Source organism: Protopterus annectens, chromosome 3.part1 (assembly GCF_019279795.1).
Source record: "Protopterus annectens isolate FY-2018-M chromosome 3.part1, PAN1.0, whole genome shotgun sequence".
In the NCBI taxonomy this organism is placed as follows: Eukaryota; Metazoa; Chordata; order Ceratodontiformes; family Protopteridae; genus Protopterus; species Protopterus annectens.
The window spans coordinates 852831656-852854450 of NC_056732.1; the positions used below are offsets into that span (position 1 = coordinate 852831656).

The following is a 22795-nucleotide window of genomic DNA, read 5'->3' on the forward strand; positions in this document are numbered from 1 at the left end:
CACAAGTCTTTTTTTGCCATGTCACTGTACAAAAGAATAAATAATTCAACTATTCACCATATCAAATCAAGAGTGCTTTGTCCAGTAGGCGGTAACACTTAGGTAGTCCTACCACATACCCTGTTGTTCAACTCTTCAAAAACAAAATATCACATCACCAAACACAAAGGAACACCAGGGAAGTAAATACTGTGGGAAGAAATAGCCAGGGAATTGTTATGGCTAGGCTTGTATAGGCCCTAGGGCCGATAGCCTAGTACCAACCTATGAACCTATAAATCTGGTAGGTAGGAGTAGATCTCTTCCCTCTTGCCTTGGGACCAAAGGAAACAGGTGTCTGGTTCTTAGATGGAAGTTTAGCTTAGCTAAGACCATAAATTATAGTTAGTTGGTGATAAATGATGATGCCTTCTCACAGGAGATGAGGAAGGAATTATTGGCGCTAAAGAGAAAAAACAACTCACTGCCAAAGGAAATAACTCACAAAATGGGGGTGGTGTGTTTCATCACAAATAAAGTAGGGAGTTTTACTTTCCTTTTAAAATGTCCCACCTATTAGGATTTTTAAGAGACTGTGCTGAATAATAACTGCATTAAGAGACTTAAGACACTCCTTAATTGAACTTTGTTGAGAAAATTGTTTTAGGTGGAAACTCTGTTTCTTCAGTCCCCAAAACTTCTGAGACAGCAAATAATTTTCTAGAGACCTGTGACACATCTGCTTAGTCACATCATTTAAGTTAAAGTACAATGCAACAGGAAAGGGTGTCATTCTTGACACTTACACAAATGAGGTATTTAGTGTTCTTGTTGTCAGAGAAAATCTGCTTCCCACAGAAACACTTTGTAGACAAAAGTGGGCCTAGGTCTCGATCTGGAGCCATAGAGGGATAAAGCCCTAACTACAGCCCAATCGACCCAGGTTGGATTAGCTGCTTTGGCAACTGACAGTTTAGCAGGGAAGGATGGGTGTGACAGTTCTGGGGGGGGGTGCAGTCATTGATAATACTCTCTTAGTGGAGGTGTAGTCCAATGAGGGGAGGTGCCCTTAAATAAATCAACGAGCATGGGAGGCAGGGCAGGAAGTGTGTAGGGCATATAAAAGTACTCCCCCAGGATGAAAGTGGAGACAGCTGAGTCTCCAGAACCCCCTTAGGTTCCACAAGTAGCCCCAGTGACACCAGGCTAAGTCCAGGCTGGTAGACCGGATGTGGACGTGGGTCTAGGCCAGGAAGAATGATGTCTCAAGGAGGACAAGAGGGCCTAGGGCTCAAAGAAGAAATCAAAATGAAAAAAAAAACAAAAAAAAAAACAAGTAAATTTCAATTTAAGTAAAAATAACATTCACTATGAGATAAGAGTGGAGGCAATAGCCTGGTAAAGTTTACAAGCCAATTGTCCCTAATGTCTGTAAGCTTAGGCACTATAAGTTCAAACAGAAAACTCTACAAGGTCTGTGAAGTAGTTTGGTATGCAGATCTCCTGCAATGGCATAAGGATACAGTGTACAATACACAGCTTGTCATCCCTCCTGCAAGCATGGATTTTTTTCAGAAGAGCCACAGTACAGCAAACAAGAGTGCATTGCAAAGAAATTGCTGAGGAGTTCCCCCTCAAAGTAAGATCCTACGCCAGTAAAACTAAATAACTACTTAAGATGCTATTAAAAAGCATTGTTCACAAACATCTGAAGACAAAACATTTCAGTGGCCCATACCATCCTTTGGCATAGTCTGCAACATGAATTGCTGTCTCTGTGTAAAGATTCTCCCTGACAACTTTGGTTTACTGCACTCTTGAGGTGAATTGCTTGACAGCCATTTCTTATGCATATAACAATTTGGTTATGATTAGTGTCACCCGATCATAACTCTGCTTATAAAGTGTCATGAAAATCTGAAAAAGAGCAACCGAAGAAGTGTAACTGTATCTGTTGCCATATGAAGGTACAAAACAAAAACAAGCAAACAAAAAAAAAAAGAAAAAAAGAAGAATGTAGCACACTGCTATAGTTATTCTTTCTGCGGCTTTCACAGCATAATGTCTAGCCTCCTTACATAATGCATTATGAAATTTTCTCCCTAAAATGTCTGTCACTATTTGGTAACTTTAAGGTTTATGCAGAACTAAGTGTTGGTGTGGTCTGTAGTTCTTCCCACAGTGACAGTAATGTTTCTCGCAGCAAAACCCCGCCACATTCAGACAAAAAGAGTGAATTTTCAAGCTATATCAAACACGGTTAGCTTAAGTGCACTGCTAAGTGCTTAAAGCTATCACTAATTACAGAGCTGATTACTGCAAATGTGCAGGGTGTTTTAAAGCCACCGTCTGAAGCTATTAAATGTTAAACAGGTTTTACTACTGGTAGCTATACAGCTACTCAGCTTCGATAATTACACAATCATTTACTTTGTGGAGGCCAGAACATCAGGTTCTCCTATTTTAGTACCTTCTCAATCACATTTAACAGAAGATCAATGTCACATAAAATGAGGCACTGCAGAAAAAGAACAGCATTAAAGTGTATTGGAGACAATAAACATGATAAACTGATAAATGGCATGTTCATTTAGAAAGCACATAAAAGTAAGTCAAAGAACAATACTCCAGGATTATACATAAAACAGAATCATCAAAACAATCACAATATATATTTCTGCAGATTCTTATTATGGAGCTCTTTTAAACAAAAACATGAAATGATTGAAACGGTTACTATACCTCATGGCATCTTTAAAAGTGGCACATAAGTAAGGGCTTATTAAGTGACTTATATGGCACAGTAATCATAAAGTAAAAGTCTAAAGTCACTCTGGACTGTTACTTATTAAGTGTTCTTGCAGACAAAAAACTGAAGCGTTCTGGAACTACCCATAAAGTTCAGAAAGGTCACAGAAATTACAAAAAATGTAAGTACATCATTCTCTAAGGAAGGAATATCTGAAATTAATGGTCAGTTCAGAATTGTACCTATGATCCTACTAGTCCCGAAGACTATCGAGAAGCAGTAACCACAATTAAGGGGGGAAAGGGAGGAAGAAATGCAAGGCTAAGAATCCAGAACAAGATTTTTTTCTAGCCATTAGTAAGGACAAGTGATGCCTATCTGACAGCTGAGAAGTGTACTTGTTGATTTACTTTATTACTTATTCCTGTAACGAAACCTGCTTTTGCTGCTTTAAAGAAGTGGCGTTTTTTTCTTTATATAGCACTCTCACACTGATAGACTGGACAACTGCTAATGAAGATAAAGAAACCTAAGAGTGGAAAACTGGGCGGCCTCAGTATCACTGGTGCATGTTGACAGATGTGGTTTAGGAGGAGGTGAGTAGTAGAAAGCTGTATTTTTGGTTTAAGGTTGAGATGGTTTGCCTTACAACAGGTAAATAGGAAGTTGGATGGAATGTGGGATTGGGAATGCAATATAAAGGATAGAAAACAGTCTTTTCCACTTTTGATTATGGACAGGTCTAATGTTCTTTGTTACAGTTGTTGGAAAAGCAACAGCCCCTGTCTGTAAGTGGAAGAACTGATACTGTGGGAGCTGTCATCCATTGAGGTCAATTTTACTGTCCGTGAAATCCAGATAGTAGGCTGGAAATCAAATACAGACACAAAAGAAAGTTGCAGAAAACATACAGTAAAATGTATGCCAATAAACAGTCTGCTGTGTGCAAGACTACAGTGTCTTGGGTACAAAGAGACACAAAGTCATAAAATATCAGAATTTGCAGGCAGAAACTAGAGCAATGAGGAAGAAAGCAGTACCAATAGTAGCAGGAGCAACGGGTCTTATAAAAAAGAATCTACAGTCGTATTTAGAAACGTTACCAATACATGTAACTCGAAATGAATTACAGAAGGAGTCACTATTGGGCACATGACGGGTGCTGCGAAGAGCACGTCTGCCTGACATGAAATACTAATTTCATGAACTTTAATCATACTTTGACATAGGAAAGGTATCATGATATTAGAAACCCAAAAGAGCTGGAGAAATTAAAAAAGTGAGAAAGTACAGGTGCTTAAGGAAGGACAGGCAGAACTGGTAAATGAGGAGAGGCACCAGGATATCAGCTGATGATCTCTCATGTAAGTGTCAAAATATCAGTCTGGAATTACTTTAAACACATATGTGCACATGCACACACACACACACACACACACACACACACACACACACACACACACACACACACACACACACACACACACACACACACACACGCGCACAGACACGTACACGCAGAGACACAACTCAAATGTACAGATTCACACAGCCTCAGACAGAAGCACACAAACTCATGCGAATACACCTGGTCACCTGTTCACATACTGTAATTAAGAATTTCTATAAGTATAATATGTAAACAAGGAATGGGACGAATTACATTACAGCAACCATGAAACAGTAGCAAACCACTTTGCAGTTAAGCCATGATAAAGGCCAAATTATTATTCCAGGGATAAAAAATCAAAGGGGGATATTCCAGGGTGTCTCTGTCACCGCTGCTCTTTTGTCTTGCCCTTTACCCATTAAGCTGTCTACTTAACACATTAGGTCATGGCTACAATTTGGCTCCCAGAAAACAGTGTAAAGACTTATCTTCTTTTTGTGGATTATATAAAACTGTATAGTTCATCACATGAGGAACTGATAAGTGCAAGTGGTCAAAATGTTTTCAGATGATATAAGAATGTCATTTGGTCTTTACAAATGTGCAAAAGCAACCTTTAATACAGGGAAAAAAGGAAAATACTAAGAAAACATCAGCCTGGGATGGGATTGTGACATAAAATAACTTAAACAAGAGGGTGTATATAAATACTAGGGAAATGATAAAGGATCAACAATAAAACATGAGTAATGTGAATAAAAGTTAGTAAGGACTACTTCAGAAGACTAAAATGAATACTGAAAATAGCACTGATATCTGGGAACAAAGTCCAAGCTAGAAACCAATTTGCTCCTCCTGTTCTAACTTACAGTTTTGGAATGACTGAGTGACTGACTGACTTCAAAATGTGTTGGGTCAGATGGACAGGAAAACAGGAAAGATGGTTCATGCTTACCAAATGACTTATAAAAATCACTGTATACCGAAATTATATATTCTCCGTTCTGAAGGCGGTATGGGCCTCCTTGAAATTGATTATATGTATAGATCTGCAATAGCAGGACTGCATACATATCTGCTAACCTCAAAAGACCCAAATGTAGTGAAAATATTAAAACATGAAGAAAATAAGTCTAAGGTGACTTCCCTGTTTAGTTTAGCAGAAGCATAAGTAAAAAATGGAAATTAAACCAGAAGTAGATAAAGATCAGGCAGCAACTGAATGTGCCAAAAAATAAAAGAAAGAATACATGGTGAAGGATCAGATGAGAAGGCAAGAAATGTGGAAAATACATCAATATAGTTGCAAGTATAGAAAACTCTTGGAACAACCTCGTGTTGATCAGGAATGAACACAGAAATGGTTAAAGAGAGAAGAATTTAAACCAAAAGATGAAATGTTAATATTGGCGGCCCACAATAGATGTTGGTCCACTGAACAGGTGGGAGAAACAGACAAATTAAGTTTTGTAATACAGAATTGGAAACAGTCACACATCTTGTTGCTGGTTGTGATATACTACTGGCAGAAGGACCGTATACTGAAAGGTATAATAATGTGGCGAGACTGTTGCATTGGGGAGTATGCGAACAGTATAATATTGTAGTAGTTGAACAACACTGGAAACATGAACCACAAAGCATTATTGAAAATGATGAAGTTTACATCACATGGGATCACCCATGATCAACAGTTCAAAACATAGATGTGAGAAAACCAAATATAGTAGTCCATGAAAAGAAGACAAAAGTAGCATTGATCATTGAAAATGCTACACCCAGTGACTACAGTGTTTTATGTACAGACAAAGTCATAAAATAACACGATTTGCAGGCAGAAAAGAGATAATGTGGAAGAAGGATAGCCAAACAATTCCAATAGGAGTAAGGGCAACGGATCTTATAAAAAAAAAAGTATTTACAATCATACTTAGATATGTTACAGATACATGTAAATGTATGAACTCCAGGAGGAGTCATTACTGGGCACATTGTGGGTGCTGTGAAGAGCACTTCTGGCTAACATCAATGATTGAAATAATACTAATTTCATGAGCTTTACTCATGCTTTGACTTAGGAATAGGTTCCATTCCAGTCATAGCATTAGAAACCCAAAATACTTGGAGAAATTAAAAAAAAGAGAGAAAGTACAGTGGCTAAGGAAGGATATGCAGACTTAGTAAATGAGGAGCGGCACCAGGATCAGCTGATGGTCTTTCATACAAGTGTTAACAAAACAGTGTAAGAAACTTCTCTGTGTGGAAGATTTTCAGTCCATATATTTCTAGTTAATCACTGTATATTAATCAGATCAGACAATAGTAGTAGAAGTAGCGAACGTAAACTCGTCAAGTCAAAAAGTAATAGAAAATATATAATTCTACAGCATTACTAAGTATTCGAAAGTAATCCAAGCAAGGTAGGCAGTCTGTTTCCAGTCGAAAATCCTTTATTAAGTACACAGACAAGCGATCCAAGTAAAACAAAAATAGAGTAACAATACTAATTAATTATACAATTATATAGGTTTTTAGGGTTCTTGTACACAGACCTGAAGAAGTCTAGAAGGACGAAAGCGATCTTTGTTAACAACAGGTTATGAAAATAGAAACTGATTTTTGCATGCAAAATGTATATGTATATATTTATATATAATTTTTGATCGCGAAAATGAACTGAGGTTGATATATTTCCAGCCATGTAGTATATTGCCGTGTATAAAATCACAGACTTAATAATTTGGTTAAATAAGATGTACCATTAAAGTACATTAGGGCTATATATTATTATGACAGCTACTAGGTAGGGCAGGACCAGCTCGAATGTCACACTGATGGAGGAAGGGATGTGAATTTAACATGTGTACCAATAACACTTGGTTTTACAGCACAATAAACCACTCCCATGCCTGATAAAATGTATATATATATTTAGAAAGCTTGTGAGGAAATTACTACTCTATTTTTGTTTTACTTGGATCGCTTGTCTGTGTACTTAATAAAGGATTTTCGACTGAAAGCAGACTGCCTACCTTGCTTGCATTACTTTCGAATACTTAGTAATGCTGTAGAATTATATATTTTCTATTATTACTTTTTGACTTGACGAGTTTACGTTCGCTACTTCTACTACTACTGTCTGATCTGATTAATATACAGTGATTAACTAGAAATATATAGACTGAAAATCTTCCACACAGAGAAGTTTCTTACACTGTTATTTTTTAGACCCACTACACATTAGTGGGTTGTTTTGAGACTTCGGGGATACCACGGAGATTACTTGTTTTTCATACAAGTGTTAAAATACCTACCTGGAATTAGTTTAAAAACACATGTATACACACACACACACACACACACACACACACACACACACACACCTCAAAGGGACAGATTCACACAGCCACAGACTCTCAGACAAAAGTACACAAACTCATGCATATACACCTGGTTGCCTAGTCACATGCTGTAATTAATAAGTACAGTATGTAAGCACAGAAAGGGACTGATTTTTTAAGAAAACAAAAACTACAGGGAGTTACAAAAACGTATTAAAAAAAAAAACAAAGACATTGTTCTAACAGCAATAATGCCTGTAAGAACAGGCATTATAAGGATATAACTGGTTTTCATGGAATGGGAAAACCCTTCAGCAAAGGCATTCATTTTCAGAACACTCCTGGGAGGTCTACTATGACCCTATAATGCCCACCCTGTTGGGCAATGTTGTTTACACATGCACTCTCTCTACATACATACATGGTTGCAACCCATAACAGCAAATGCTCTTTTTTTCCTTGTGTGATGATATGGGCAAGTGCCAGCATAGCCAGCTGGAGTTTTGTAAAGAACGATATGTCCTTTGAATATCAAACAGATTTATACAAGATATTTGTGTTATAAATGTATTAGAACTCTATGTCATTTGTATATCAAACTGATTTGTAAAGATGCTTGTGCTGAAAATCTATTTGTGAGTTTTGCTTGTGTTAAAATGTATCAGCAGTGCACCCTAAATGAAAAGGAATGTACATATATTATTGTAACTGAATTAAATGTACATGTTTTAATGGAGTATGCTGGGACAGCAATGGTTAACCAGCTAGCTTGCTTTAAGAAAAATAAGGGAAATGCAAATGAGCTGTTAAATCATTAAAATGGCACACCACATTGCTGAATTGGACTGGAGATGGTAGGTCTGGAAAAAAGCCTTTGTTCATTACCTCAGCAAAAAGAGGGGAAGCCCCAGGCACTGCCATAAATATTTAGATGTGCACTGTAGCGGTTTATGCTAAATTGCTGTTTCATCTTCAGAGGGGAATACTGTGAGAACCTAGAGTGAACTGACCAGAGGAGGTCATTCTGCCATCCCTCTTGGAAAGTATATTTTATATATTACAAACAGAAATCTCAGAGTACTGAGTACTCTGCTTTGGGGAACCCAACTAGAAAGATCCACACCCACAGCATCTTGCCTTGCAGTAGTAAGTAACTTAACTAGGGAACAATAATTATTTTAGATTAGTCAAGAATATAGTGAAGCTTAGTTTAGATAATGTTTTTCTTTATTTGTCTGAGTCTGTCCATCAGTGTTCTTTCAAATATTTCCTGTGATCTGAACTCTGTGGTTTACTGTGAATATATATTCAATATTTTCATCTTCTTTTATTATTTATTATTAAATATAATTAAAACTTTTATTGTGGATGGTCCTTGTAGAAAGCATCTAAACTTTGAGAGTACTTATCTTTATTTGGTGACACTCTGTGGGCCACTCCAGAAGGCCACCTGTCTTGGTCAACTACTATCATTTGCATTAGTTTTAATATTGCACCGTATACTTGGATACCCTTTGTAAGAGCCTTACAGCAAACGACTGGTGGCAGTGAATCTGCCTTATAGTTCAGGCAAAGTTGGAAGAGCGGGTAATCTGTGCCAGGCTTTTCCAGGTGTGCGTGTTAAATCTTAAAGAGTGTGTGTGTGTGTGTGTGTGTGTGTGTGTGTGTGTGTGTGTGTGTGTGTGTGTGTGTGTGTGTGTCAGCTAAATGGGGCAGAGACACGATGCACTGGGTTCACAGAGAGGGTGTTGGAGGACTTGGCTTGGACACTTGGCTGAGGACCTAATCCTACAGCTGTACCAGTAGGGAGTCTTACTTGGGACCTGCAGGGAGACAGATACAGAGACATCCAGACCTCAGGCTGAGTGTGTTCCCTGTGTGCTCTTAAGAGAAATTGTAGTTGATGCAGAGAGGTCTGCATCTGAAATACTGAGTGTATCCATTTGTATTCCCATGCACATCCCTCTCCAGTGTCAGTGGTGAGGATTCAGGCTCCTTGATTACTGGCTCAGCCTTGATTACTGGCTCAGTTTGGGGATGTCACATAATAGTGGTCATCACATACTGGTAGCAGTGGAGGGCATATAAATCTGTTTGATGTTCAAAGCACATATCATTCTTTACAAAACTCAAGCTGGCTATGCTGGTGCTTGCCCATATCATCACACCTTGTTTTTCAGACTGCCAGCTGCTTTGCATGTGAGATTGTGGTACAACAGGGTTTGGGAATAAGCCCTTTCCCTGCTGTTGTGCAATCTCTGAGTTAGTATATGTTCACAGGGTCATAGGTAGGTATTAGGCTATCGGCCCAAAGGCCTAAGTAAGCCTAGCCGACAAGGTTCCCTGGCTTATGCCACCCAAGAAAGTTCTTTTTTCCTGTGTCCCTGTCGAGCAGAGCCACAGAAGTGATCCCCGGGGTGTATTTCCTATTTCCCATCCACTCAGCAAGATTTTTCTTGAAGAGTGCCACTGAGGAACTTTGCTTGAAATAGATGGGTAGCTTGTTCCAGAGTATGGGAAGCCTCTGGGACAGGAATCTATCCCTCCAGCATGTCCTGTTTATTGTGGTGAGAAGGTTTAGGTCCCTGAAGCATGTAGCTCGGAGGGATTGGGATTTCTTTAGTCGTAGCATGTCCAACAGCCCTGGGTTTGACATAGCTTTATATGTTAGGCAGAGATCACCTCGGAGTAGGTGATAAGCTACGGAATAAAGCTAGAGTTTTTTGAGACGGTCAATGTAGGGCATCTGTTTGATGCCAATAATCCTCTTTGTGAGGTACTTCTGTGGCCTTTCCAGCTGCTGCAGATGTCTTGTGAGGTACATTCCAAAGGGGGCGTTGTACTCTATAATGGGTCTAATGAGTGTTGAGTAGAGGGGAACAATGACCTCTTTTTTCCTGGATGAGAACCCTTTTGTGATGAGGTGTGCCATGTACAAGGATTTCCTGGCTACTGTGGCGATGTGATTATCAAAGGAGAGACTACTGTCCACCTGGGTCCCAAGGTCTCTTATCACACATTTGGCTTTAAGTAGACTGCTGCCTATGTGGTAGTTCATGGGTACAGAGTTTTTACCAAAGGGGATGACAATGCACTTTTTGGCATGGAGCTTGAGGCCATGGCTCTGACACCAGGCATCTGTCTCAGTGAGGCCCTACTGTAGGATGTCCACATAATTTGGGGACTCTACTATGGCTCCTAGTTTGCAGTCATCTGCGAACTTCATTAGCCAAAGGCCTTGTGTGTTAGCCTGTACTTTAGAGAAGCAAATACCAAAAAAGAGAGGTCCCAGGACTGAACTCTGTGATACTCCACTTGTCAATGGTTTGAAGTCAGATATGAAGTCTGCAACTTTTACAGTATGGGTTCTGTCAGTGAGCCAGTTGGCAACCCATCTTGTGACATAAGGATTTATACCTAGTTTAGCGAGTTTAGCTATAATTCCAGAATGGGGGATGGTGTTGAAAGCCTTGGCGAGGTCAAGATAGGCTGTGTGAACCACCTTACCCTCATCTACGGCTCTGGTGACTGCCTTAAAGAAGTCGATCAGGTTCTGGAGGCATGATCTGCCTTTCACAAATGCGAACTGGGTGAGGTCCAGAGTTTGGAGGTTACCAATGTCTTTGTTTATGAGTTCCATGATGATATGTTCCATGGCCTTACAGACCAGGCTCGTCAGGCTTATAGGGCGATAGCTCCCGGGATCAGTGGTGGCTCCCCCTTTGTGGAGTGGGATACCTGTTACTGCGCGCCACTCAGTGGGCACAAAGCCTGACGTGAGGCTATAACTGAATATGGTGCTTAGGTGGGGAGCCAGTCCATTCTGAAGTTCATGTAAAACGCAGCCTGGGATGTTGTCCGGTTCCATGGATGCTGTGTTTCTGGCTTTAGAGTGCAGCTTTTACCAGCATAGTTGTGATTACAGTGACTCTGGATTTTTCCTGTAGAGATATGGGCCCTTTAGGGGGTGAGAAGGGGGTAAAGTTAGCAATGAACCTATCTGCCAGGATGTTGGCAATATCAGTTGGTTCTGTAATTTTCATGGCATTGTGCTGTAACTTAGAGAAGATCTGGGTGTTGCCATTGAGATTCTTGACATAGCTATAGAATGCTTTGTGGTTGTCCCTAGAATTAGTGGTGATATTGTTTTCGTAGCTAGCTTTGGAGGATCTTATAAGGGATCTCAGCTTCTTACTGAGGCTGACCAGGGAGCTCCTCCACTCATAGGGTTTTGCTCTATTTTGCAACAGTTTCTTCCTTCTGTTGTAGAGTTTGTTTATGGCAGGGGACCACCAGACTGGCTTCCTTTTTTTGGAGGATAGCATGATCCATGCACTTGTGTAAGTGCTTATAGAGTGCATTTGTGTAGGATTCAGCAGTCGTAACTGTATTGTCCATCTGCATGGGTGTCATGAAGTTCACCACTTCTGTCTTAAGAAGCACGAAGTTGGCTTTGGAGAAATTTTTTACGGTGGTTTCCTTAATGGGGGTGGGAGCGGGATGTGGATATCTAGGGTGATTAGCTTATGGTCGGATCTGACCAACAAGGAGTTGACTTTCAGGTGTGGAACACCAGTCACTCACATTGGTAATGACTAGGTCTAGGATACCGGTGCCCCCCTGGTGGGGGTGTGGATAAGTTGATCCAGGGCATTGGAATTTATGAATTCCAGAAAGCATTGAGTGAAGAGAGGTGGTACATGAGTAGTTTTCCCAGTTAATGGTGGGGTAGTTGAAATGTAATTTGCAGGGGATGTGAAAGCTTGCTCCCAAGCAAAAAAATTGTGTTTTTTGATATTTCTAGATTTGCTATAAAAAAGATCTCTTTTTTGTATTTGCCCTTTCGAATGGTCAATGTTTGGTGATAAAGTAATATATACACACACACATTTTTATATGTGTGTATATATTATACACATGTACACAGAAATATAGACACACACACATAAAGGCTAAAGAAAAAGCAGAGGCACTGACTAGAACACTGGAACAGACCAACCTGCTTTATTAAAATAAATAAGTAAATAATCCTATAACAAACTCTGGAAAGACTCTAGCATGGATCAAGGTAACAAAAAGTACAGTTTTGTACCTACCATAAATGTAGATGTTCGAAGATCCACATTGCTGCAGTCCTTACTTATGGGGTCATGATCTGACATCACCGACGACATATCCTCAGTCTTTTCTTGCCCCAGATGTCAGAAGGCCAAACCAGAAAGGCCACAGCCCAAAAACAGAATACCTCCCAAAAACATGCCCAACAACAACCATCACCTAAAGCATAGCAGCAAGTCTAACTACAGTGAAGGAGGAAATTGGACTGCAGCAATGTGGAAACATCTACATTTATGGTAGGTACAAAACTGTACTATGTTCTTCATCTCACATTGCTGCAGTCCTTTAGAATCCCAAAGCAACGGAAAAAGGAGGATGGCAAAAATCATAGCATTAGGGGCGAATTGCAGTGGCAAATCCAGCCCTAGACTTAGAATAAAGAGGAAGGTGGTAATGTTTAGAAAAGGTATGCACTGAACTCCAAGTAGCTGCCTCCAAATGTCTTTTGTAGCTACCCTTAGAAAGGCCGTAGAAGTAGCAGTAGCCCTAGTGGAATGAGGCCTGATTCCAGCAGGAATCTCCTTACCATGATGGGAATAACAAAGGAAATACAAAACCCAATCCATTTAGAAATAGTTTGTTTTGAAACAGGTTTCCTGTGAACCCAAAAAAAAGAAACAAACAATTGCTGAGACTGTCTGAACTCCTTGGTTCTGCTCAAATAATAACTGCCTGTGAATATCCAAAGTATGCAAAACTTTCTTTATTTTGGGGTTTGCATAAAAAGTAGGCAAATGAATAGTTTGATTTAAGACCACACTAGAAACCACCTTAGGCATAAAGGAAGGATTAGTAAAGATACCCTATCCTTATGAAAAATCAGGAAAGGCTCCACTGCCATGAGGGCCTGTAATTCAGAAACCCTTCTTGCAGAGGTAATGGCCAACAAAAAGCAGTTTTCCATGACAAATACTTTAACTTCGGCAGTAGCTGCAGGCTCAAAAGGTTGTAGAGTAAGTTTTTCCAACACAAAGTTGATATCCCAAGCAGGAGTAGGAGCTCCGTGGGGGTCTTATATTCTTTGCCTCTAAGAAATTGCTTAAACCAAGGATGAGAGAATAAAGGAGGGTCACAATCATAGTGAGCAGAAATGGCTGCAGCATGGACCTTTATTGAGGAAAGACAAACCCTTGTCCAATAACTCAGTAAGATATTGAAGAGCAACACTTAAATCAGGTTTGGAGACATCAAAGTCCTTTCCTTTGCTCCAAATAAAAAATCTCCCCTGGTACTAGGCCTCCTGGCCTCCAAAATAACATTCAAAACTTGTGGTGGAAGCTGAGACCCTCCAGAGTCTAAAACAGAATATGCCAGGCTGTTAGATGTAGAGACTGAATCTTGACATTGAGGAAGTGACTGTCCTCTTGTGACAAAGGCAGAGGCCATGGAGGTTCTCGTACTAAGCTCCTCAGTAGTGGGTACCAGTGTTGTCGAGGCCAATCCGTGCTATCAAAATCATGGTTGGCTTGTCTTGTCTGGCCTTCAAGAGTACCTTGGGAAGAAGAGGCAGAGGTGGAAAGGCATATACATGCAGATTGTTCCAACTGAATGATAGCACCTTCCAAGCTGTGTGATGAAACATTTTTGTGCAAAACTTTGGCAACTGGTAATTTAGTGGAGAAGCGAACAGATCTATGTCTGGAGTTCCCCATAACACTGTCAACTGTTGAAATACATGAGGATCCACTATTTGTCTGCTCAATACATCTGCTAAGGAGTTCTGTGCTCCTGTAGAAACCTTGCCTGAAGATTGAGGTGTAGATTGAGAGCAGTTTCCCAGAATCAGAATCGCTGCCTGCAAAGAGGGTAAATGGGTTCCCCTGCTTGTTGATGTACCACATGACAGTAGTGTTGTCTGTTTGAATCAACACCTGCCCTGGGTGAAGTAAATCTTTGAAAGCCATCAATGCAAACTGGACTGCTAACATTTCCTTCAAGTTGATATGCAAATGTTGGAGTTTGACAGGCCACGTGTTTGCACCCATTTTCCATTGAGGTGCTCCCAAGCCTGAGGCATCTGTCATTAGAATCTGACTTGCCTCTGGCCGGGTCACAGAGAGTCCTTGTTTAGGTGACATTCCTGAGCCCACCACAAAACTCCTTCCGAATGCAAGGTATTATCTGAATGACAGTGTCTAGATCTTGGCAGTGCTGTGTCCATACATTTTGAGATACCATTGAAGCTTCCTCATATGCAATTTGGCATTGGGAAGCACCAGAATACAAGATGCCATGAACCCTAAGGCTTGAAGGACTGTCCTTGCAGTCAGCCTGGACCGTAGAGACATTTGATGGAAACAAAGAAAGGCTTTTGTTTGTCCGGGGTCAAAAGCCATCTGGAAGCTGTATTCAGTCTCACACCCAGAAAGCACATGTCCTGAGAGGGTACTAGACTTTGTTTCACAGAATACCCTAGGCATCTTAACAATGCCATCACATACTGTAGATGATGAAGAAGTTCGTCCTTTTCTTGTGCAATAATCAGGCAATCGTCCAAATAAGGATAAATCTGTATTCCTCTTAGTCTGAAAATGCTATCACTGGAGCCAGAACCTTTGTGAACACTCTGAGTAGATAAGCCAAAGGCAATGCAGAGAACTGATAATGTAAATTCCAAAACGCAGGTACCTCCTGCAACTGGGCCTGATAGGAACATGAAGGTAAGCCTCTTTGAGATCCAGAGCAACCATCCAGTGATCTTTTCCCAACAGAGGTAAAAGTTGTTGTAAAGTCAGCATCTTGAACTTTGGAATGTCCAGGTAAGTGTTGAGGATAGATAAATCCAAAATTGGTCTCCACGTGTTCCCTTTCTTTGGAACTAGAAACAGGGGAATAAAATCCTAGGCCCACTTCTGACAGAGGAACTGGCTGTATAGCTCCTATTTGAAGAAGTAAAGAAATTTGTCTCGAGCCTCTATCCTTTGCCGAGGAGGGACGCCTGGCATGCCTTTGAAAGGAGGCATGGTATGGAAATAGAACTTGTAACCTCGGTTTATAATGTCCAATACCCATTTGTCCTGGGTGACTAAATGCCAATTTTGCTTGAAAAGAGCCAACTTTCCTCCCAAAGGAGCTGCCAGGCAAGAAGAATCTGGCAGCTGAAAATGTAGGTCATTGGGCCTGTTTACGAAGGACTGGCCCTGCCCTCACCAGCAGATTGAGCAGGACTCCATTGTTTCCGGCCTGAAAGTACTCTGAGCTCTGCCCCTACCACGCCTAGATCTACCCCTAGACTGAGAATCAGAAGAAGCCCTTAGTAGGCCAATTTCTACTAAACTTTGGAGGTTGTACCTGCAAAAATCTTTAACAGTCTGCATAGACTTAGCCTTGTCTTCCATTTTCTTTAAGACCGACTCCACAGGAGGACCAAACAAAACTTCAGACTGTAAGGCATCCAGAATTCTAGACTTAACATGCTCAGACAAATTCTGATCCTTAAGCGTGCCTACTGAATAACTGAACCAGTGGCGGCCAGCCTAGAAGAAGCCTGTAAAGCATCAAAACCACATTGCAAAGAGTGCTTACCCACCTGTTCAGAAACATGCACTAAATCCTGCAATTCTTTACACTCTATGCCCTCTGCCAAAGCATCCACTTTAGACCTTAGCTGAGAAAGGAGGAAATTCTGATACTTCAACATATGAAACTGGCAGTTCAAAGCTCTCATTGCTAAAGTAGAAGAGGTATACACCTTCTTACCCATCTATCCAAGGCTCTTGACTAATAGCAGATATTTATGAGCCTCAGGCACCCTGTAATACCTGTCCGGGTTTAACTGGGGCAGGAGGCACAGAATCCGGATTAAGGAAGCTCAAAAACATCTGAAACAACATCCAAAACCGAGGTATAGCTAAGGGTCTATGCTGTGGTAAAAGAACTCCCTAAGTCTCTTCCGTGAATCAGAGTAATCCTGTCCCTCCCACTGAAAATGCTCCTCATGGAATGCAGAGTTTCTGAAAATGAAAAATCCTCTGGAGGAGAAGCAGAAGGAGTGGAATCCTCTGCATCAGAATCAGAATAAGGAGGGAAATCTTGAATGTCTTCAGCAGAAGACTCTGAATCATCTGAGGCCTGCTCCAAACTTTCCAACTCTGGCTCCATCCTGGGCCTTTTATCAGGAGGGGGCATAGAACCTCTAATTAAAGTAATCAAATCCTCTGCCATTTTAAGCATGTGCTTTTAGGCACAGACCCTGAAGAACCAGAACTGACACCAGAGGAAGGCAAGACAGACCTGCCCTTAGAAGGAGCCTTAGAAACAGTAGCAGAAGGCCTAACCACCTTAGGCATAGAAGGGAGAATAGTAACCGCGAAGGCCCCTTCAGCCTGGCCTGCCTCCTGAGAGGCCACATCCTGTAAAATCAAAGTTTCTGGGACTCAACAGAAACTTCAGCCGATCCACCTGTTCAGCTGTAGCTTCTAAAGGTCCGCGCCAAACGGACGAATCATCCTGCCTAGGCTTTAAAGATTTGTCTTTAGCAGGCGCCGGAACATCCGACATATTATTTACACCTCTTGCCTAAGACTTACCTAGCGCAATCTAACCTCCGTTTATAGTTCGTCCCAAACAAGGAATAAAAAGCGAGTGGTAATCCGTATCTGTTTCCCACAAGAAATACAATTATTCACTTTTCTGACATCCAAAAAAAAAATATTCCCCAATTAGCCCAACTTGGTATCGGTCTGAAACAAAAAATTTCAGCTTGCAGCGTTGCTCCTGCATCGGACCATGCGGCAAAAGACTGAGGATACTTTATACCCTGACGCCTGATGTCAGATCTAGCCCATGACCCACAGCCTAATACTTTGGTATTCGGGCCGACCGAGGACAGCGGACTACCCATAAGTAAGGACTGCAGCAATGTGAGATGAAGAACATCTGTACACACGTCGTTCAAATGAAGTCTGTGGTGGCAAAGTTAACCTCTTAACTTAGGATTACAAAACAATAGATGTCCTCCTCTTCACTGCTGCAGTATTCTATCCCTCCCACCTTCCCCATTGGTATCTTGTCTTTCCTGGATGCATTCAGCACTCATATCCTTAGTCTGCTTTTACTCCTGGAGCATTCAGTTCTGAGAATGGTACGTGCTTGCGTCCATTTTGTGGCCTGTGTATGACTGCAGCCGACGTCAGATGTGCCACGTGCCCTGTGGTGGCAGGAGGCTTTTGTATACTGGATAACATTGGGTACCTTCTGGCAGGGATGTTCCTCAAGTAAAGAATACTGCAGGAGTGAAGAGAAGGACATCTATGATTATGGTAAGATTTTACACAACTTTTCTTTCTGCCAAAAGAGTCTCTGAGCTTCAGACCCTTATGACAATTCCTCTTTTTCTGGTTTTCCACAGACAGTGTATCTCTTAGAACAGTCCTTCCTTTATGCCTAAAGTGACTAATGCTGTAGATACAGCAAATTTGCTGGCTGACAGATTCAGCAAAAACTTCACCCCTCTGTCCCCCCAACAGTAAATCAGGACATCCCCAGTACCTGCCCCCTTCCCCTTGTATCTAGGGAACAGGTTATCACTGCTCTCTCAAAGGCAAAAAATACAGCTTCCACGGGACCTGATAACATCTCAGGCTGCATCCTGCATGATCTCAGTCAGGAAAATGCAGCACCATTAGGTGCCCTATTCACCCAAAGCCTGAGTACTGGATTCATCCCAGATGAGTGGAACTGCCACTGTCATCCCTTTGCACAAAGGTGGAGCATCCACTGATCCAGGAAATTATAGATGCATCAGCCTAATTAGCCTGATCTGCAAGGCCATGGAACGGATTATCATGGACCTCATTAACATGGACACTGACAACCTCCAAACAATTGATCCCACAAAGTTTGGCTTCGTCAAGGGGAGGTCATGTCTGTTAAATTTGGCCGACTTCTTTGAGACAATCACCAAAGCCATGGACAAGGGAAAGACAGTGTACACTGTCTACCTTGACCTGGCCAAAGCCTTGGACACTATTCCCCACTTGAGCATAACAGATAAACTCTCTCAACTAGGCATCAATCCGTATGTTACCAGATGGTTAACTAACTGGCTCACTAATAGAACCCACCTAGTCAAAATAGGGGAAGCTACCTCAAGCAGTAGACTAGTAGCAAGCTGCATACCCCAGGGTTTGGTCTTGGTGCCTCTGTTATTTGGAATATACTTTTCTGAGGTGCAGGCCAAAACCAGTGGGCTATGGCTGACCAAGTCTACAGATTACTACAAGCTGGTACTTAAATCAAAACGTGCTTCAACAAAGTATTAGTTTAAGGGTGTGCACACTTATGCAACCAGCTTATTGTACGTTTTTATTTTTTTATATTTTTCCCCCTAACAGATTTGTTTGTTTTTCAATTGAATTGTACAGGTTACAGGTCACATTAAAGGTGGGAGAAGTTTTGAAATGATTTATTGTGATCTCATTTCTTTATATGTCAAAAACCTGGCATTTTAATAGTGGTGTGTACACTTTTTATATCCATTGAGTGTGTGTGTGTGTGTGTGTGTGTGTGTGTGTGTGTGTGTGTGTGTGTGTGTGTGTGTGTGTATATATATATATATATATATATATATATATATATATATATATATATATATATATATATATGTGTGTGTGTGTGTGTGTGTGTATGAATATGACTGCAAATTTTCTGATAACTATAATATACATTATATATATATATATATATATATATATATATATATATATATATATATATATATATATACACACACACACACACACACACATATACATACAGAGACAAAAATAAATTATAACAGCTGTGTGTGTTTGCGTGTATGTGTATACACAGATATTTGGATTTATATTGGGATTTGAGAACTTATGTGGATAGTGGCAATTTTTTTTTTTTACCATCATGTGTCCAATGCTGTAAGAAAGTCCTTCTATATTGTAATTGAACAACTTATGAACAAAGGGATTGTGTCTAGATCTAGGGATGCCATTGTCCACTTTACTCAACCGTCATTAGGCCAGTCATTGAATGCAATGCCTTCTTTGGCATATATTTGTCCAAACACATGCAACAACTAAATGCTCAGAGAGACACTTTACAAAAAGAATATAAGGTCTAGGCAACATGTCCTACATGGACTGACTCAAAGCCTTGTCACTATACTCGGTATCCTACAGACTGCGAAGAGGTGACCTGTGTCTGGCATGCAAGGCATCTTCGGACCCATTACTGATGGATTTACTGCACATCAGCAAGTCAAATGTCATTAGAAATACTCGGTCTAGGGATTTAAACTACCTCTACAACATCAACAGAATGGCTTGGAAAGACAAGTATATCTCACAGAGAACACCGCTGCTCTGGAAAAGACTTCCCATCCAAATAAAACAAAGTTCATCCCTGTCCATATTCAACAGCAACTCAGATCTACAGATGGGAAACAGCAAATTTACCCCAGGACTATCCCCTGTACTACTAATGGATAGAGACCGCTCTTAAATGTTTTACCCCATGCATGGATCCCTCAAATTATCTATGATAAGATCCCATTTTCATTAGGGGTAATATCTAATTATCAACAACGGGATGGGGAAGGTCAGTCTATAACCAAATGGGATAGGTTATTTCGAACAAAAAAGGGAAACTGGCAAGGCTTAAAATGGCACACAAGGGAAGCTGGCCTAGTACTTAGCTATGAATCTGTGCGCCATAGATACAGATATCTATATGTCTCTCTCTACATACACACACACGGGTCTATATTACGTGATCGAATGCTTAGGTGATCGAACGCCTAAACATCAATCATGTAATATCGAAAGCAAAAAACAGCGAATGGACAGCTTAATGCAGGGAAAGATTTCCCTTGGCTGTTCGCTGGATTTTGCCATTTTTTCCACTGTGGAGTGATCTCGGAGTTGGTATATTTAGTTGGGGGGTGGGGTGGCCGACGGTAACGTTTCCCGGCGGCGTTCGCTGTTTTGCAATTCGATATTACGTGGTCGATGTTTATGTGCTCAATCACATAATATAGACCCCACACACACATAATATAGATATAGTGACATAGTAGGGGTTAACTAGTTTTCTAATGAAAATTGTGTTTTCTACGGTTCTTAAGTGAAAACATCTGTTTTCTGATATGATTTGTTATTTGGGTAACTAACTTGTGAGGTGAGAAAATGCACCTACAATTAAAGTAGACCAGAGCAGACAACCTTAACTGACTGAAAGCACATGCTAGGTGGGTGTTAAAAGAAAAGGCTATAGCTCTACAGGTAAGGCACACTTGCCTCTTAGTACAAAAAAAAAAATTGTGCGGAAAAGGCATTAGTCTCTCATTGCAGAAGCAGACAATATCTTTACCGTTGTGCAGATTCCTGCTATTTTCCAGTAAAGAACTTGCTGGAGGTGGAAACATGTATGGCCAGTGTACGACTTGTGTGCTTTCTGTTCCCAAACACAGTTTTGGGTAGGTTTGGTTTTGACTTATCACTGTAAAATAAAATATACAAAACCCAAGAGTTCTTCCCCTAGTATGTTTTATCCACTGAACAAGTAGTTTTCTTATACAGACAAATGTTGGTCTGCACAATAAATGACTGTATTTCATTCCCGCTTCAAAGCCTACAAGTTGACTGCTTTTGAGACTTGTTTCTCCACTGACGAGAGAAGTCCATGTAAGATTTGGAAATATACTACAGAACAACATGGTGACAGTGCAATCTATGTCTGAAAAAAATGCAGAGAAGATGTCAGTAAATGAAATATGTGTAGTATGTAGAATAAGGGGACACATTGTACTACTTTAATAATGGTGTTTGCAATGAAAATATAACTGTTGAGCCTATATGAAATGTGAAAGAGGGGGCACATTGTTAAACACTACCTTAATAATAGTGTTCGGAACGAAAAATATAATTGCTGTGCCTAAATGACGTGTGATTTTAAACATGCTGTTAGTAATGAAAATATAATTGCTGTAAATGACATTTTTAACCAAGATGTTAATCATAACAATGTACAAATAAACTCTCAGTTGACAGGCACTCTCAAACAACTGGCAAAAAAAGTGTTGCACTTTCTGCCCCCCACAGAAATATACCTTACGTTGTTAGAGTTTTAAAAAGGAAGATAGGAATAAATTCCCTCTCTCCCCAACCTGAGAAAGTCAAACTAAACAAATAGTATAAGGTACAGTATTTGTCAGGCAGATTTTTAATAGCAATTCTCAAGCAACCAGAAACTACTGTTATCTGGCATCTACCAATCCCCAAGGGTGCCGGTTAACTGAGAGGTTACTGTAACTGCTGTGCCTTAACAGAAAGAAGATTTTTAACCAACCCGCTATCAGTGAAAATGTGAACGTTTTACATTTTAGAAATTTAGTTAGGCAAAATGTTAATGAAATATTAGAGAATGGATGACCTGTACATCACCACACTGACTGGAGAACAAACTTTATTCAGGAGGGTGTTAATGTATAGGTAATACCAAAAGAAAAATGAGTTTGATGCTTCACAGCAGCACATTAAGCAGCCATGGAGCTTGGACTGTAAGAAAGCTAATGGCCAACATTATTTTACATTTGCTAAGCAGAAAGATGGGCCTCAGAACACCCCTAAGCAGGAGTATTTACACAAAACACAGACCTTATTGGGCATTATTGCTTGCTTAATGAAGGAATGTGCTAAGAGTTTTGTTAATCGCTAGAGTCAGCCTATTGCTTCTATACTATGACTAAGTCAATTAAATGCACAGTATTTTGGATGGTAAAGAACTGAAGGGATTACTAGATTCTAGGAATGTTAATGTACTTAAGGACCCCATGTCTGCAAGTGCAACACTAACAAGAGAAAAGTGGAAGTTGTACGTATTCAAAGAGATAAGAAAGAGTACCCTAAAAACACATGCAGAATTTTAGTTACTGTTGGGGAAAATATACTGCATCCAGTGGCTGTAGTTCCTAACATAACATATTACATTGTAATAGGTCAAGATTTTCCTCAGATTAAGACAATATGAAAACTGTAGGGGAAGGCAACAACAGCTGCTTAACACATTACTAGACTTTGAGCTCTGAATATCTGGACACTGTCATAAATTCCCCTAGTGACATGGACATCCCCCAAGAGGGTCTCACCCAAACAAATGACTGGTGCTAGAAACATGGCCTCAAGCTGAATACAAAAAAATGCATCATCATACCCCTTTGTGGAGCATGACGTCCCCACAAATTAT

At 40.4% G+C, this 22795-nt stretch overlaps 1 protein-coding gene across 1 annotated transcript in view; it reads right to left on the reverse strand.

Moving 5' to 3' along the window:
* TIMM21 (translocase of inner mitochondrial membrane 21) overlaps window positions 1–22795 on the reverse strand; it is a 321671-nt gene that overhangs the window by 40631 nt on the left and 258245 nt on the right. The gene's annotated exons all lie outside the window — the stretch shown is intronic.